Below are 17,835 nucleotides of genomic sequence, written 5' to 3'. Positions count from 1 at the left end.
ATGACCTGTTCCAAAGAGAACATTTAGCACATGGACAAACAATGCAGCAAGGTGACCACCTATCTGAGACACTGTCCTCCTGCCACAGGGCCCTGGTGCCTGTGTCACCCTCAGTCCCCAGCCCCTCTTGGTGTTCTGACACTGGCTAACCTAGCTGGGTGTCTGCTGGTAATGGAATCAGACACCATGTGACTTTTGGGCTGGGTCACTGAGTTTAGATACAGGAGGCCTGAACCAGGGTCTGCTCCTCTTTCTGGCTCAAGCCATGGTGTAACTTCTGCTGGAGGTGACAGGAAAGTCCTATGCCCAGACCTACCATCAGGACGGGCGGGGAGGCTGTGTGAGGGGCCCAGCTGAGGCCACCCTGGCATCAAGCAGGAATGGATTGAGCCCACGGATTAGCTTCCCACCTGGGTCTCACTCAACCCTGGGTACAGGAGCTGGGTGTGAGGCTCATCAGAGGGTGCTGGGACTGTACCCTCGGGCACTGCCCTTCGGTGCCCCCGCATGCCAACTCTCCTGGGGGCCAGAGGCCCGGTTTCAGAAGGTGATCTGCGTTCCGTGACACTTCACTTCGGAGGCCTGGGATGACCACCACAGACCTGGATGGCCCTGCCGGGCGACACCCACACCAAAGGGCCCTGCTGCATGGTCTCCATCCTACTGGCCCCGCCTGGCCCCACATCCTCTCCTTTCCTCCTCCATCCCGCCTGCGCCCGGCCCATCCCCCCTTACCTGCAGTGCACTATGGGCAGTCCGCCTTGGGGGCAGCAGTCCAGCCACTCACGGAAGAGCTTCCTGAAGTTCAGCAAGGGGTCCGGGCAGTGGGGAACGCCGTGGTCCGGCCACGACTTGTAATGAAACTGCCGCACCAGCAGCGTCTTCTGCTCCTGCGTCTGCCAGGAAAGTCCAATGGTGGGGACCCAGGGAGGGGCTGGCCGCTGGCTGCGGGCGGGATTCTGGGGGTTCTAGCCCTCCGGAATCAAGGGAGGTGCTCGGCAAGGGGTGTTCCAGAAGCCAGTCCAGGAGTTTTGGGTCCAGGCAGAGGGTAGTCGGGGCTGGGGATGTGGAGCTAGTGGTAGTCTGGAGAGCGGGGCTTACAGGAATAATGTGTGGGTGGGGCCGAGGGCAGGACTAGGGTTGGGCTGAGGGCGGGGCGGTGGGCGTCCTAGGGGCGGGGCTTACATGGCGGAGCTTCAGAGTCCTGATGGTCCAGTTCTCCTTCACATCCTCCTCCTTCAGCGTCACTTGGAGGTGCCCATGGGTGCAGGGCTGGGCATCCAGTGGCCAATAATACTCACACTTCACCTGGGGGGATGGGGTCAGAAGGTAAAGGTCTCCCCAGTTCCATTCTCTCCTGGTCCGCCTGCATTCCAGGGCCGAGTTCCTGCAGGACCCACAGGCAGCAAGGCAGCGCCCCCTTCGCAAGATCATTGCCTCAGATGGACCCAGCTGTGTCCTGTTGACACGGTCCGTGAGAGATCAGAGATCAGTCCACTCACCCGGCCCGACTCCATGCAGTTGGTCAACATGACCAGGGTGTGGCTCTGCTGCTCCCAAACCAGACGCCAGAAATCCCCCACGGTGTGGGGCAGAGGGCCCTGCGTGGCGATGAACTCCTTGGTTTGCCAGAGACTCTAGGGGCATGGGGTCAATGGACAGGTCAGGGCCCCCTCCAGCCCAAGCTCACGGGGGTGCCCGCACCCCCACCCCCAGTCTTACAGGTATGAAGCTGGCATTGATATAGTCGGAGCCTAGTTCCCCAGGGAGCATCTTCAGGGGTACCCGAGCACAGTCATCTGGGGGAAGAGGCAGCATTATTGGAGGATGGACTTGAGCTGCATACGCCCCAGTAGCGGGGCCCCATCCCCATAGCAGGGTTGTGTGCCAGGCCGGGACACCGCCACAGAGGCACGGCACTCACAAGGCAGCACGTTTCTGTATCGGTTCTTGCTCTGGTTTTCTGGAGCCGAGGCCACCGTCTGAAGCGGCCTGTGCTGGTCCTCCTGGTCCAAGAGCTGGGGACAGGTAGGCGAGGAGGGATGGACCGTCACAAGCGCAACCACCTCCGCCATATGCAACGGTGCTCTTTGCCTTCTATAGTGCCACTTTTTCTTGGTGGGGTTGGTTGGTTTTCTATTTTAGGGCCACACCAGCAGTGCTCAGGGGACCTATGTCCGGGGGATCTAACCCGGGTCTTCTGCGGGCAAAGCCTATGAGCAGCACATGGAGCCAATTCTCCAGCCCCTTCACTGCCACACATTTGCCCCCAAATTTAGCTGAAACCCATGGCTATGTGCCACTGTCCTGGGGTACTAGGGAGAAGTCAGGAGATGGTGGGAATGGAGAGAACGACAGTGACAGGGGTCAGAGAAGAACAAGCCATGCAGAGAGGCTAATTGTTCGGTTGGACAGACCCAGGCTCTGTCACTACTCAAGACCTCGAGAAATCAAAAAGTTCATCACAGTGCTCACTTTGGCAGCACATATACTAAAATTGGAACGATACAGAGAAGATTAGCATGGCCCCTGCGCAAGGATGACATGCAAATTCGTGAAGCGTTCCATATTTTTTAGCACAAAAATTTGTAAGTCTACAACTGTACCTCGTGGTGTTTCACTAATAAAAAAAAAAGTTTATCACAGGCCAGAGCAGCAGCAGAGGTGGGAGGCTGTTTGGCTTGCACATACTTGTTTGATCCCTGGCAACACATAGAGCCCTACAAGCCCCAACACAGTGATCCCTCAGCACAGGGCCAGGTGGAAGCCCTAGATCAAGTAGATATGGCTCCCAAAAGCAAAACCAACACAAAAGCCACAAACATTTGCAAATGCTTTGCCAGGGCCAGAGAGGTAGCACAGCTTGGAAGGTGCTTGCCTGCCATGAGTGCAGCTGAGCCGGCTCAATCCCGACACTACAAAGGACCCCCCAAAAGAGTCCCACCAGGAGTGATATCTGAGCACAGAGCCAGGAGTCAGCCCTGAGCAACGCCAGGGTGCCTGTCACCAAATATATCATCATAAAACTTGGAGAAATATCTTGGAGACTCCAAGCGCCTGCCCTGCAAGCAAGCGACAGTCCCATCCCCGATGTCCAGTCTGTGCCCATCGCCCTCTCTTGGCCGTCCAGACATGCCACAACCAGAGTGTGACCCCACAGAAGTGTGACCCCACATTCACCCCAATTCAGAATGTCTGGGTGCCATGGCGGGCCTTGTCCCTCTGGTGAGGAAGGTGTGAGTGTCCAAGGCCAGGAGGGACAACCTCAGGGAGCACCTGCCAAGCGCGTGACCCCAGTCACTGCAAGACAAGGGCTCTGGAGGGGAGGGGTGTAAAGAATGAAAATAAACACAGGAGAAGGAGAGAACTTTGTGCTTGCAGGTTTCTGCTCTCCAGTAGGATGCGTGGCTGCTCCCCACTCTCACAGCGGGAGGTGTGGGCGCCTGTGTCTCCCTCTGCCCGCGGGCCCACCTGGTAATCCTCCGCGAAGCCCCAGTTGCTGTCCTTCTCCTTTCCCCTCACATGCTCGGCGAAGTCTGCAGCACGGATGTCTCTGTGGAAGCTGGAGAGAGGGAGGAAGAGCCCAATCTTGGGACCGAGGGGCTGCTCTCGCTCTTAGTTTCCTATCAAGACCTTCAAAGTGGAAACCTGAGCCTCCTGATCCTGCACCCCCACTTCTCTGTGCCTGGCCACCCTTGCACCCACGGATCTGCTCTGTGGCTAGACAGTTTGACTTGTCTCCTGCTTATCTCTACAGGTGGGGTTGTGCAGAATTCTCTCAGGTTCCACTTAACACCACCTCTGGAGGCCTGTGGTTGGAAATGACAGGAAGTCTCCCTCGTTATTTAATGTTTCTGTGTGTGTGTGTGTGGATGTGTGTGTTGTGTGTGTCTGTGTGTGTGCACACGTGTGTGTTTTTGTGTGTCTATATGTGTGTTCACATGTGTTTGTGTTTGGGCAGTTGTGTCTGTGAGTGTCTGTGTGTATTGTTTTTGTGTGCCCATGTCTCTGAGTCTGTGTGAGTGTTCGTGTGTCCGTGTGTGTGCATTTGTGTGCCTGTGTGTGTCTGTGTGTGTCTGTGTGTCTGCGTGTGTGTCTCTGTGCTTCCACAATCTATTTCCATTCATCTCTTTTCCCTTCTTGGCTACTGTCCATAATATTGCCATAAATATGCAGTTGTAGAAGGTCTGTTAGTTGAGATCTGATCTCAGATCCTTCAGGAGAGACCCCAAAGTAGAATTTATGGGTAGAAAAAATGCTTTGGCCCACACCACACCCCACACCACAACCACTGGAACCCAGTGAAGAATCCACTTTCCCACAGACTCCTCTGCCTGACCTTTGACATTATTGTAGCTGAGGGACAATAAAATTGATGGAACAGCCCTGGCTTCAGACTTCCCCTAAAGGCCAGTTTTCTTCGCTCCCTCTGCATGTCACTTGTCCCCTTATCCTATTTGCATACTAATCTCCGGGTCCAAGGGCCAACTCCAGCCCAAATTCCAACTCTACTCAGCATGAAGGACCCCCCTTTCTCTGCGTACCGCCTCCTGTTGGCACCAACACAGCCCACTGGCACCCACATTTCCCTCTCCTTGGGACTCTCACCCTCTGTCCACCCCAGACACACTTCCCTGAGGTCCAGCCACTCTCAGATCATGTCAGGCGTCCTCTGTCACCTTTTTGCGACACTCCCCAGGACCACCTCTCACCAGAACAAGCAAACACACAGTTGAAACACTGTCGCACAGACAGGGCTACACTTGAACAATAGAGAAGGCAGAGAGCAGGCAGCGTCAGAGGTGGAGAGAAACCTGCCCTTTGCCATGGAGAATTTCTCCTGTCTCTGACAGCCACTGCCCCTCAGACATCTGACCAGGCTGTTAAGCCACTCCCCCTGTTCCAACTCCTCTCCTCCGTCTCTCTCCCGGACCTAGAGATCAGATATGAGAGACAGACTGAGCCCTGACAATATTCTCATGGCCCCGTCCCGCCCCTCCAGTCTGCTGCGGGCAGCCTAGGGATATCAACAAGCATCTGTCACTTCCCGAGTGCCCAGGGATGTCAACAAGCATCTGTCACTTCCCGAGTGCACAGCTGAGCTCCCGAGCCCTCCTCATGCAGCCCCCAGAACACTTCCCCTTGATCTGTGGTGACCCCAGATGGGTTCTCAGGCTGATGTTCTGGGTGCCACCCTGAGCCCTTTGTCCTTCAAGCCACACACCCTGTTTACAGTGTTAATTAGAGACTGTAGAGAGAAGTACAGGCAGGGTGGTGTCCTGGGAACGGGATGTCGTGCTGGAAACCTCCTGTGCAAGACAAGACCTATGCTTTCTGGGTAACACTTGGTGATGCTCAGCACTCAGGAATTATTCCTGGCAGTGCTTGGGGGACCATATGGAATGCCGCGGATCAAACTCAATCAGCCACTTGCAAGGCAAACGCTCAACACATTGTCCTATCACTGCAGCCCCCAACAAACACACAAACATAATAAACTGTCCACGTCTAGAACCTGTGCATCTCATCCCATTTCTAATCCGTGGTGATCATTCCTGTTGGCATGCTTCCAGAACTTTATTTTTTCAGCTATTTCTGGAATGGCCTATGGGGGTTCACTGGTCTCTCCAGAGTTCTCCTAGAACCCCCAAGGACAATCTTAAGTTACCCCACAGAGCTTACCACGTCTGGGCAATCCTGAAAACCCACCTCCACTCAGCCCCAGGGTTACTGATGGGCTTCAGACACTAATGTCCCTGGTCTGGGCCTTTGCCCAGGCCTCAGCCTGGGTGTGCACAAGGCTCCTTCCCTCCCTTCTGGGCTACACCCTTAGACCCCACAGGACTGTCTCCCTTTCCACTCCCATGGTTGGTGACAAGACTCAGATGTCACAAACCTGTGGGCCAAGTCTCCATGGTGACAGTAGCCTACAGGCAGGATTCCCGACTCATTGTCAGTCACCCCAGCAGTGCAGCCCACTAAGGGGCCATAATGGTGCTGGATGGATGAAAGGGCCCAGTTCAGGTCACCTGGTAAGGGTATGAGGAGTAGGCTGTCCCCATCTCGGGACATTGGGACCCTCCAACATGTGTCCCCTGGGTTCACCAAATATCACACTGAGGCTTAGCCCAGGGAGCCGGCTACTCACCTGAACACCTGGTTCCCAGATGCTGGCTGTTTTTCACTCCTCCTGAGAAGGTTGTCAGGAAGGATAACAGGGTCAGGCTGGAGGCAGGTTGCCCCATCCTCCCGGGGCCCCCCAGGTCTCACCTGCGCCTCAGGAAGAATAGCAGGACACCCACCAGGATGATGGCCAGGAGCACCCCGACAACGGATCCGGCAATCACCCCTGGAAAGAGATGTGAAATGGCAAAAGGGGTGTCTGTCTCAGATACCTGCACGTCAGACCCGTGCAGGGGCCACAGGGCAATGGACACCTGGATAGAGACCCACCTCTGCCCACTGTCCTGGGGCTCCGGTTCTGGGAGTCTGGGCTACGGTCACCCGCTCCCCAGGTCCCCAGTGAGGGACTGCACTCCAGCAGCCCAGAGTGTGTCTCTGGAGGACCAGCTACCTCTCCCAGGGCAGGTGGGTGTCAGGGAGGGTGTGACTCAACACCGATACCCAATGACAGCGCTCAGAGGAGTGCCCAGTCCGAGTAGTAGTGCACATTGCTGAGCCAGGACAGCCAATCCTGGCCCCACAGTAGAGTGGCTCCATTTTCCCAGGGGGCCCCTGTTTCAGGCCAAACTCCCCACTAGGGGATCCCTGAGGCTGGAGTTGCCTAAGGTCATGGGGGTCCCCAGCACTGCTCTGAAATGCTCGGTGTCCAGGCAGTATCCACTCAAGGTCAGTATAGCCCATCACTGTGCGGGGGCATTCAGGCATTGGCAAGGCATTACCAAGACCCTGTAAGTGAGTCTTGGGGGGCTGGACCACTCCCTTTGCAACTTGAGGCTCAAACCCATCCACAGTTTGGCTAACCGGGAGACAGTGCTAGACCTGAGACTCAGAATGTCAGTTCCAGGTCACCAGCCCATGGTCAGTCCCAGAGCAGAGATCACATCACATCAGAGCCCCTGGTGCAGGCTTGACATAGAGCAGTGGCCTTCAGGGGTCGAAACCAGTTATACTCCCTGTACCCCATGGTCCCCAGGTCTGCCTGCTGTCCCTTAGAGGCCCCAATGCCAAAGAGCAAGCAGCACTGATCCACCGGCCTTTGCCCTGTTGGCCCGATAAAAACCCAGAAAGGCCCTCAGATTCCCTGAACATTGCTTGGGCGGCCCAATAAATCAATCAATACAAAGAGACCTAGAGGGCTAGAGCGGAAACACAGAAGGGAGGATGCTTGCTGTCACGGGGTAGACCCAGGTTTCGATGACATCCTAGATGGAACTACAGCACCACTAGGAGTTCCACCTGAGTGTTTAGCCAGGAGAAACCTTTGCACATTGCCGAGGTGCCCATCCCAAAGAAGAACCTAGAAAGCAGTGAGGGGGCAGTGAGCCCCAACCCTGTCAGGGGCTCACAGTCAACTGTTCTGAGCAGGCACCGTGGGGTTAAGGAGCTTGTCTTGCACACTGCGGCTTACCTTGGTCAGTCCTGCCTGGTTCACTGAGACAACCAGGAGAGACCCTAGGGCCAAGAGTCAGAGTAAGTACCCCTGAGACCTCCCTGAGACCTTGTGACTCATGGGCATCTACGCAGGAGAAATAGGCATGGGCATACACACACACACACACACAAATACACAAATGCACTCACACACAGGCATACACAGGAATATATGCACATACATGCATGCAGGCATGCACATATGTACATACATACACAAACACAAATGCGTGGAACACAGTGAAATATGGATCCTCCAGCTGGGTAAAACTTCACCCAGCCCAGGAGAGAAGCCGCGTGTGTCACGTGGTGCTGCATCATGTTGGGAAATATCCAAGGAGAACAGAGCGCAGAGACCCGTGGGGGACACGGCTATGGCAGCTACTAGAACATCAGCACTAACGTGTCCTTCATGGAGTGAGACAGAGAGTGTTCAAGATCTGGCCGTGTCCTTCCTGGCTCTGCAAATACATGGATGCCACCGGGCCGTGGGCACTAAGCGACTGAACTGTGTGGTATATGAGCTGCCTCAGGAAATATATGAGCTGCCTCAGGAAAGGCGGGTGTTTGGTTTAGGATTTTGGTTTGGGGCCACATGTGGCAGTCTCAGGGCTTTCCCCTGGCTCTGTGCCCAGGTGTCATTCATGGCAGGGATTGGAGGTTGAGCACACACAGAGCCCCAAAACACCACCAGGAGAGATGCGTGAGTAGAGGTGGGAGTCCTCCCTGAGCACCCAGGCCTCACCCCCAAACAAGACCAGGGAGAATCTATGCAGGAAACAACAGTCAAGGTGGTTGAAAGTGTTTGTGAGACACCCGCGAGGTCCTGGAGAAGCCCACAGAATTTCACTCTAGTTCCTGCCGCGCCGACTCGGCTCACCTGCACTTGAGGTGTGACATGTCACAGAGGGCCCTGAGACCTCCATCCCGTCCCAGAAGGTCTGGATGCTGGAGACATAGGAGCGAGCAGGCTGCAGTCCCCCCACAGCCACTTCCCTCTCGCAGGAGGAACTGTCCAGGGAGAACCGCTGCCCGTTGACCTCCAGCAGGAAGGTCTCAAAGCCGCCCCGGGGACATAAACAGGTCAGGACTAGCCCATAGCCCCCAGAGGCGCTGGTGCAGGAGGTGATGCGGACGGGGTCTGGGTCTGCATGGGGGAGACAAGAGAAGTCAGAGGGGCCATGATAGAGGGGCTCTGCATCCCCTGCTTCACCACAGGGGGTACAGTTTCACTGGCCCCCACCTTGTCCCTCCCAGATATGAATTCCCTTAGCCCCTGGGACATCTCAGAAACTACAACTCCCATGAGTTGAGTGTGCTCATGATCACAGGCGCTCAGGGATTGGAGCCCAGTAGTCCCCAGTGCTCAGCAGCCCTAATCCCGCAGGTGTAGGAGACACTCACTCACCTGTGGATGCTCTGAGGCTCTGTGTGGAGCTAGTGACATTGTTCCTCTCTGCCCTCACACTGAGGGTGTACAGAGTCCCGGGTTCGAGGCCCTTCACCCTATAGAAGGTCTCATTCGTTTGCTCCTGCTGGTGCTGTGCCCCACTTCCCCACTGGACTTGGTACCAGTAGAGCTGAGACTGGGGATCACCGGGGGCCTTCCAGCGTAGCGTGATTGAGTTGTTGGTTCGTGTTTCGTTGTGGAGATTCATGACCTGATTGGGAGCTGAGAAAGCGAGAGTTCTAAGGGTCCGGGACCTCAGGGACCCCAATACCAGAGTGTGCTCATCAAAGCCTTTCTGTTACCTACCATGACCCCACCACGAGGGCTAGATCTGCGTATCCAGAGGGTCCCACAGATCCCTGCTCGAGAGCCCAGATCCAGCCCAGATTAAGCAGCCCATCATGGATGGAGGCCGGGCCTGGAAATTCGGGCCTTCTGACTTTACTCTGGCGGCAGGAAGGGTTGGAGCTGAATGTGGACCAGCTCTGTCTACCCACTTGCTCAGCCCTGTCTCCTGACCCTGGCAGAGCAGGAAACCATGAGGGAATGGTTGGGAGCAGGCAGCCAGGGGACAGGCCTGCACATGTCTTTAGGTTCCTCCTGCCCCCAGGCTCCCAGGATAAAAGGAATGCCCAGCTCACTTGTGGTGCCGGGAACGAGCTCTGTGGAGCTGTCAACCCTGTTCGTCTGGATCCACACTGAGAAGTCATACAGCGACCCAGGCGCAAGGCATTCCGCTATGTATGTTCGGTAGCTGGTGGCTTGGGTCTCAAATGTGTCAGATCCACGCCATTGAACCCAGTATGTGTAGTTCTGAGGATCTGGCCCCTCAGGGACCTCCCAGCTCAGGGTGATGGTGTTGGTGGTCTGACTTAGTACCCTCAATGTCCTGACGGGATTGTGGGCTGGGAATTGGGGAGAAGGACCATGTCAGCAGGGAAATAGGGGGACAGTGGGGATATGTGACTCCAGAGAGCCCAGCAAAGTAGGTTCCTGCCCCTGCCTCCACCACAGGGAGAAATTGAAGTGTGACCTCATGCACCCCGACATTATGGAATTGACCTAGATGCAGGACGTGCTAATGCCCTATATGCGTCAGTCACCCAACTGGTGTCAATGGACCTTTTGCTCTTTTGACCATGGTTAATACGGAGGGCTCGCCAACATTCCATAGAGTCCATGGCCATCTGGTTCCGGCCCAGGCCAGTGGGAATCATAGTGGGACAGAGCACAATGCGGGCACTGGCAGCCTGAAATGAGGGCCTGTGTTTCAAAATTCACTGACACAGATTCAAGCAGCTCAGCATGAGCTGGGGCAGCTGGGACATGGGGTTGAGTCAGGCCAGATGCTGAGTATCTGGACATGAGGTGAGGGGTTGAGCTTTGTGAGGAAAGAAGAGCCTGAGGGTCAGAGTGTCCACACTCACACAGGGCCCTGGCAGCAGGCTTTATCCCACTCAGTCCTGTAGATAGAGAGAGACCCCTGCAACCTGCTCTACAGAACCCCCACATGGAGTAAGAGTGCTGAGAAAGAGCCTGTGAAACAGCTTCCTGAGGATGCAACCTGCAGTACCCCAGGAAGACGTGTCAGGGCTGGAGCCATAGCACAGTGGGTTAGGCATTTGTGGGTTAGGCACAGTGGGTTAGGGGATACTCTGCTCTACTGAGGCCGTGACCACAGCCAGAGCCCACAATCTTTCCACTGCGTCTGCGTGGATAGAAATGCACAGTGTCCAGCACAGACAAGGCATGTCTCAGTCAGAGTAGCTGGAGCCCCTCAAAGAATCTGGTTTAACCCAGAAGAAGTATATTTGAACTTGGCAACAGCCCAGACAGATTCAATCTCTGATATCCCATAAAAGCCCCAGCACTGCCAGAATTGATTTCTGAGTGTAGAGCCAGGGGTAGCCCCAGAGAACTGCTGGGTGTGGCCAAAAATAGTCAAAAGAAAAAGAGTAACCAACAACTGAAAGTACACTCAGCCTAGTCAGAGGCAGCAGGTGGAGCAAACCAGGGGGTGTCCAATCTCTCCTGCATTAATCACAGACAGCCAGTGAGACCACATGACCCCCAGCAGGTCAGGTCCATGGACAGGTTCTGCTGTAGGCTCCGTCCTGCCTTGTCCCCCCACAGCACAGGGCTGGCTCTTACCTGTGGAAAACTGGTCCTGAACAGGAGAGCTGGTCAGTCTGTTTCTCTCCACCCACACCGAGAAACTGTACAGAGTCCCAGGCTGCAGGCCCGATGCTGTGTACTTGGTGTCGGTCGTGCTTTGGGTCTCATTAGTGACATCTGGTCTGGTCCACTGGATGTGGAAGGTGTAGGGCTCAGTGTCTCGGCCCTCGGGGATGTCCCAGCACAGGGTTATGGAGCTGTTGGTCTGGCTCTCAGCCTTGATGTTCCTGAGAGGGTTGGGGACTGGGAATGGTGGAGAAGGACCTAGTCAGCATGGAATATTAGGAGGAACTCAGGTCCTATTTAGCCTCCAACACACCACTAAATGCCGATCACTACATCCACCACTTTCACAGAAGAATCTGTGGCCCCCTTCACCCACACATAACAACACTGCACAAGCAGCTCTAAGTAGCAACCCGAAGATGCCTCTGCCCTTCTGTCCCAAATGAAGGGGCTACTCTGCTCTACTGAGGCCGTGTACAGCCAGAGCCCACAATCTTTCCACTGAGTCTGCATGGATAGAAATGAACAGTGTCCAGCACAGCCAAGGCATGTCTCAGTCTGAGTAGCTGGAGCCCCTCAAAGAATCTGGCTATGACCCAGAAGAAGTATATTTGTCTACGTTCTGGACCTCAAATCAAATGGCCACATACGACCTGTTGGGATCGTGCTGGACGGGGCTGGGGTGTAGAGCACGGGCAGAGCATCAGCACACGGGCTGAGGGACTGAGCTCATAGGAACCAGGGGAAGATGCTGAAGGTCAGAGTGTCCACAGTGGTACAGCATCTGAGCACCTGGCCTCCCCCACTAAGCTTTGGTACTGCTTGTTCTGTTGAGACCCAATGTCCAGACCACATAGTGAGGGCGTTCAGGTGAGAGGCACACCCCCAGATCCTGCTGTAGAAACCACATCAGCCGCTGATATTGCAGCTCGAGCTCTACCACTGGAAAACGCGTTAAGGGTCGAAGAAAGCAGAACAAAAGGTGCTGTTTTTTTTTCATGGGGGTGACCCGTGTTCAGTCTCATACACCATTCTGGCCCCAAAGCCCTCTGAGAGGTAAAAAAATGTCATTAGTGAACACAGAGCCCGGGAGATGGGCAGCAGGGCTCATGCCCGTCCCGGATGTCCCTGTCTATCTTGCAGGCCCACTGGGCATATCATGGCAAAGCTCTGTCCTGGGTCCTGAGTGCGGTGACAGAGTGCTGACAGCTGCTCTAGGCTCTGATCACCTTCTGCCCTGCACACACACAGCCGGGCTCTCACCTGTGAACGCAGTGACCTTCTCCTCTGTGCTCTCCTGACCGTTGCTCAGCGCCCACACCCAGAAAGTGTACTGCGTCGCGGCCTGCAGGTTCTCCACCGTCGTTGTGTTTGTGGTGACTTGGATCTCATTTGTGACACCATTTCCAGTCCAGTTGACTCGGTAGGTGTAGTTTACATTGTCCGGGCCCTCGGGGACTTCCCAGCTCAGAGTGACAGAGCTGTTGGTCTGACTCTCATTCCGGAGGTTCCTGACAGGGCTGGGGTCTGGGAATAGCAGAGAAGGACCAAGTCAGCATGGAAGATCTGGCTCAGGTGTGGCATATTTAGCCTCTCAAGCACCCACCAGATGCCCAACCCTGCATCCACCACTGTCCTGGGAAAGGTCCGGGTGTGAACCCATGCACACCCACACACCAGACATGCTCAGAGCAGCTCTCACTAGCGGCTCAGGAGACCCCTGCTTTTCGGTCTCACACTCAAGGGGCTATTCCTCCCTGCTGAGGGCTCTGGGCACAGCCAGCACACACACTCCCTCCACTGAGTGTGTTTGGACAGAAACGTGTCCAGCGTCCAGCACAGCCCAGGCCGTTGGGAGCCTGAGGAGGCTGAGCCCCTCACAGATTCTGGCTCCAACCCAGGAGAAGCACATTTCTCATTTTCCCGCACCTCAATTCAAGTGGCCACCTGTGATCTGGTGGGACCGTGCTGCACGGGTTTGGGGTGAGGGGCAGGGGCTGGGCATCGGCACACGGGCTGAGGGGCTGAGCCCATTAAAAAACAGAAGAGGATTCCGACACTCAGAGTGTCCAGAGTGGCCTGGGCCTGGCTACCTGACCTGCCCCATCAGCCCTGGTTTCTGTTGTTTGCTCTGTGGGGTCCCACTGTTCGGGCCCCCTAGGAGGGCTGTCAGGGGAGAGGTACACCCCAAGTCCCGGCTCTCGAAAGCAACTCAACCCCCAATTTCAGTGTGAGCTCAAGCAGCAGGCACTGCTTCGCGTGCTGGAGACCCGTGTTCAAGCCTCATACCCCACTGGCCCCAGAGCCCTTTGAGAAGTGATCCCTGAGCTCAGAGACAAGATTAAGCCTGAGCACTACGGGGGGTGCCTCCAAAATAAAACAAGCAAAATAATGTTGTTTTCAGAATAATATGAACTCAATATAAAAGCACTCAGGGTCCTAGCCATAGTACAGCGGAAGTTGTTTGCCTCACATGTGGCCAACCCAGACTTGATTCCCGGCATCCTTTCTGGTTCCTGAGTACCTGGGAAGAATTCCTCAGTGCATAGGCGGGAGTAGCCACGATCATTACCAGGACAGACCCAACCAGCCAAGAAAACCAAACCAAACCAAAGCTAACCAAAACAAAACATTTTTATCAAAAAAAAAAAATCATTAGTGAACACAGAGCCTGGGAGACGGGCAGCAGGGCTCATGCCCATCACAGATGTCCCTGTCTATCTTGCAGGCCCACTGGGCATATCATGGCAAGGCTCTGTCCTGGGTCCTGAGTGCGGTGACAGAGTGCTGACAGCTGCTGTAGGCTCTGATCACCTTCCGCCCTGCACACACACAGCCGGGTTCTCACCTGTGAATGCAGTGACATTCTCCGCTGTGCTCTCCTGACCGTTGCTCAGCGCCCACACCCAGAAGGTGTACTGCGTCGCGGCCTGCAGGTTCTCCACCGTCGTTGTGTTTGTGGTGACTTGGATCTCATTTGTGACACCATTTCCAGTCCAGTTGACTCGGTAGGTGTAGTTTACATTGTCCGGGACCTCGGGGATTTCCCAGGTCAGAGTGACAGAGCTGTTGGTCTGACTCTCATTCCGGAGGTTCCTGACAGGGCTGGGGTCTGGGAATAGCAGAGAAGGACCAAGTCAACATGGAAGATCTGGCTCAGGTGTGGCATATTTAGCCTCTCAAGCGCCCACCAGATGCCTAACCCTGCATCCACCACTGTCCTCGGAAAGGTCCGGGTGTGAACCTGTGCACACCCACACACCAGACATGCTCAGAGCAGCTCTCGCTAGCGGCTCAGGAGGCTCCTGCTTTTCGGTCTCACACTCAAGGGGCTACTCCTCCCTGCTGAGGGCTCTGGGCACAGCCAGCGCACACACTCCCTCCACTGAGTGTGTTTGGACAGAAACGTGTCCAGCGTCCAGCACAGCCCAGGCCGTTGGGAACCTGAGGAGGCTGAGCCCCTCACAGATTCTGGCTCCAACCCAGGAGAAGCACATTTCTCATTTTCCCGCACCTCAATTCAAGTGGCCACCTGTGATCTGGTGGGACCATGCTGGATGGGTTTGGGGTGTGGGGCAGGGGCTGGGCGTCGGCACACTAGCTAAGGGGATGAGCCCATTAAGAAACAGAAGATTCTGACGCTCAGAGTGTCCAGAGTGGCCAGATCCCGGGTACCTGATCTCCCCCATCAGCCCTGGTTTCTGTTGTTTGCTCTGTGGGGTCCCACTGTTCTGGCCCCTTAGCAGGGCTGCCAGGGGAGAGGCACACCCCAAGACCCGGCTCTCGAAAGCAACTCAACCCCCAATTTCAGTGTGAGCTCAAGCAGCAGGCACTGCTTCGCATGCTGGAGACCCGTGTTCAAGCCTCATACCCCACTGGCCCCAGAGCCCTTTGAGAAATGATCCCTGAGCTCAGAGGTAAGATTAAGCCTGAGCATTACGGGGGGTGCCTCCAAAATAAAACAAGCAAAATAATGGTATTTTCAAGAATAATATGAACTCAAAAGAAAAGCACTCAGGGTCCTAGCCATAGTACAGCGGAAGTTGTTTGCCTCACATGTGGCCAACCCAGACTTGATTCCCAGCATCCTTTCTGGTTCCTGAGTACCTAGGAAGAATTCCTCAGTGCATAGGCGGGAGTAGCCACGATCATTACCAGGACAGACCCAACCAGCCAAGAAAACCAAACCAAACCAAAGCTAACCAAAAAAAAAACACTTTTGTCAAAAGAAATCATTAGTGAACACAGAGCCTGGGAGACGGGCACCAGGGTCATGCCTGTCCCGGATGTCCCTGTCTATCTTGCAGGCCCACTGGGCATATCATGGCAAGGCTCTGTCCTGGGTCCTGAGTGCGGTGACAGAGTGCTGACAGCTGCTGTAGGCTCATATCACCTTCCGCCCTGCACACACACAGCCGGGCTCTCACCTGTGAACGCAGTGACCTTCTCCGCTGTGCTCTCCTGACTGTTGCTCAGTGCCCACACCCAGAAAGTGTACTGCATCGCGGCCTGCAGGTTCTCCACCGTGGTTTTGTTTGTGGTGACTTGGATCTCATTTGTGACACCATTTCCAGTCCAATTGACTTGGTAGGTGTAGTTTACATTGTCCGGGACCTTGGGGACTTCCCAGCTCAGAGTGACAGAGCTGTTGGTCTGACTCTCATTCCGGAGGTTCCTGACAGGGCTGGGGTCTGGGAATAGCAGAGAAGGACCAAGTCAGCATGGAAGATCTGGCTCAGGTGTGGCATATTTAGCCTCTCAAGCACCCACCAGATGCCCAACCCTGCATCCACCAGTGTCCTCGGAAAGGTCCGGGTGTGAACCTGTGCACACCCACACACCAGACATGCTCAGAGCAGCTCTCACTAGCGGCTCAGGAAGCCCCTGCTTTTCGGTCTCACACTCAAGGGGCTACTCCTCCCTGCTGAGGGCTCTGGGCACAGCCAGCGCACACACTCCCTCCACTGAGTGTGTGTGGACAGAAACGTGCCCAGCGTCCAGCACAGCCCAGGCCGGTGGGAGCCTGAGGAGGCTGAGCCCCTCACAGATTCTGGCTCCAATCCAGAAGAAGCACATTTGACATGTTCCCGCACCTCAATTCAAGTGGCCATCCGTGATTTGGTGGGACAGTGCTGGATGGGTTGGGGTGTGGGGCAGGGCTGGGTATTGGCACATGGGCTGAGGGGCTGAGCCCATCAAAAACAGAAGAATCGTCCGATGCTCAGAGTGTCCAGAGTGTCCAGATCCCGGGTACCTGACCTTTCCCATCAGCCCTGGTTTCTGTTGTTTGCTCTGTGGGGTCCCACTGTTCTGGCCCTTTAGCAGGGTGCCAGGGGAGAGCACACCCAAGATCCGGCTGTCGAAAGTAACTCAGCCCCCGATTGCAGTCGAGCTTGCAGCGGCAGGTGCTGCTTCACGTTGGGGAGACTCTTGTTCAATCCTCTTATCTCATGCTGGCCCCAGAGCCCTCTGAGAAGTATTTCTGGAGGCAGGATTAAGCCTGATCACTGGGGTGGGAGTGGCTCCAAAATAAAACATGCAAAATAATGGTCTTTACAAGAACAATATGAACTAGAACAACTCAGTATAAAAGCGGCTGCTCTAGGCTCTGGCTCACCTTCCACCCTGCACCCACACAGCCAGGCTCTCACCTGTGAATGCAGTGACGTTTTCCGCTTTGCTCTCCTGACTGTTGTTCACCACCCACACCCAGAAAGTGTACTGAGTTGCAGGCTGTAGGTCTTGCACCGTGTACGTGGTGTTTGTGGTGTTTCGGGTCTCATTATTGACATCATGTCTAGTCCAGTTGACCCGGTAGGTGTAGGTTACATTGGCCAGGTCCTCGGGGCCTTCCCAGAGCAGTGTGACAGAGCTGTCGGTCTGACTCTCTTTCCGGAGGTTGTTGACAGGGTTGAGGTCTGGAATTGGGGAGAACAGCAGAATCTGTTCAGGGGACCATCCTGTCTCTGTCTCTTAAAGTTCCTTTCTCAGTTCCACCCTCTTGTGCCTCCCGTCAGAGCTCTGTATTATGCTAGTTTCCAGAATTCAAGGGGTACCTCAATATGGCCCTGTCCAGAGACTCACCAGCTCCGACCGCTGTCCAGATGCACAGGCCCTGAATCAGTAAAGAAGACAGTCACAGTCACTGCCTTGTCCTCACGCTGAGCCCCATGCACCCACCTTTAGGATCCCCACCTGTGGTTGATCCTGCACGACCCACTTTCAGTGAGAGTGTAAGTGTGAGTGTGTTTCGAGACTGTGAGCATGTGTGTGTATGTGTGAGCCTTGTGATAGTGTGTGTGTTTGTGTATGGGAGTGTGTGAGAGTTCAAAGTGTGAATGTGTGGGAGAGTGAGGTTATGATGTGCCTGTGTGATAGTATGTGTGAGTGGGGGCCTGTGAGAGTCTGCGTATGAGAGAGAGAGAGAGAGAGAGAGAGAGAGAGAGAGAGAGAGAGAGAAAGTGAATGTGTCAGTAGTGCTGTGTCAGTGAGGCAGGATTCCAGGGACCCAGTGGCTGGCTCTCTCAATCAAACACCCAGAAATGAAATTAGAGGTTTCACTTTCTGGAACAGCCTTGGGGACCAAGGCA

The 17,835-nt window shown here is 55.2% G+C and overlaps 1 non-coding gene across 1 annotated transcript; it reads left to right on the top strand.

Annotated features, from left to right (window-relative positions):
• The first annotated feature begins 2,467 nt into the window (after positions 1-2,467).
• LOC130044630 (U6 spliceosomal RNA) lies at positions 2,468-2,574 on the top strand. Its single transcript, XR_008795465.1, has one exon. It is a non-coding gene; the product is annotated as a U6 spliceosomal RNA (small nuclear RNA).
• The last annotated feature ends 15,261 nt before the right edge of the window (positions 2,575-17,835 follow it).

Source organism: Sorex fumeus, unplaced genomic scaffold (genome assembly GCF_029834395.1).
Source record: "Sorex fumeus unplaced genomic scaffold, SorFum_2.1 ptg000122l, whole genome shotgun sequence".
NCBI lineage: Eukaryota > Metazoa > Chordata > Mammalia > Eulipotyphla > Soricidae > Sorex > Sorex fumeus.
This window is presented reverse-complemented; position numbering and strand designations above follow the sequence as displayed.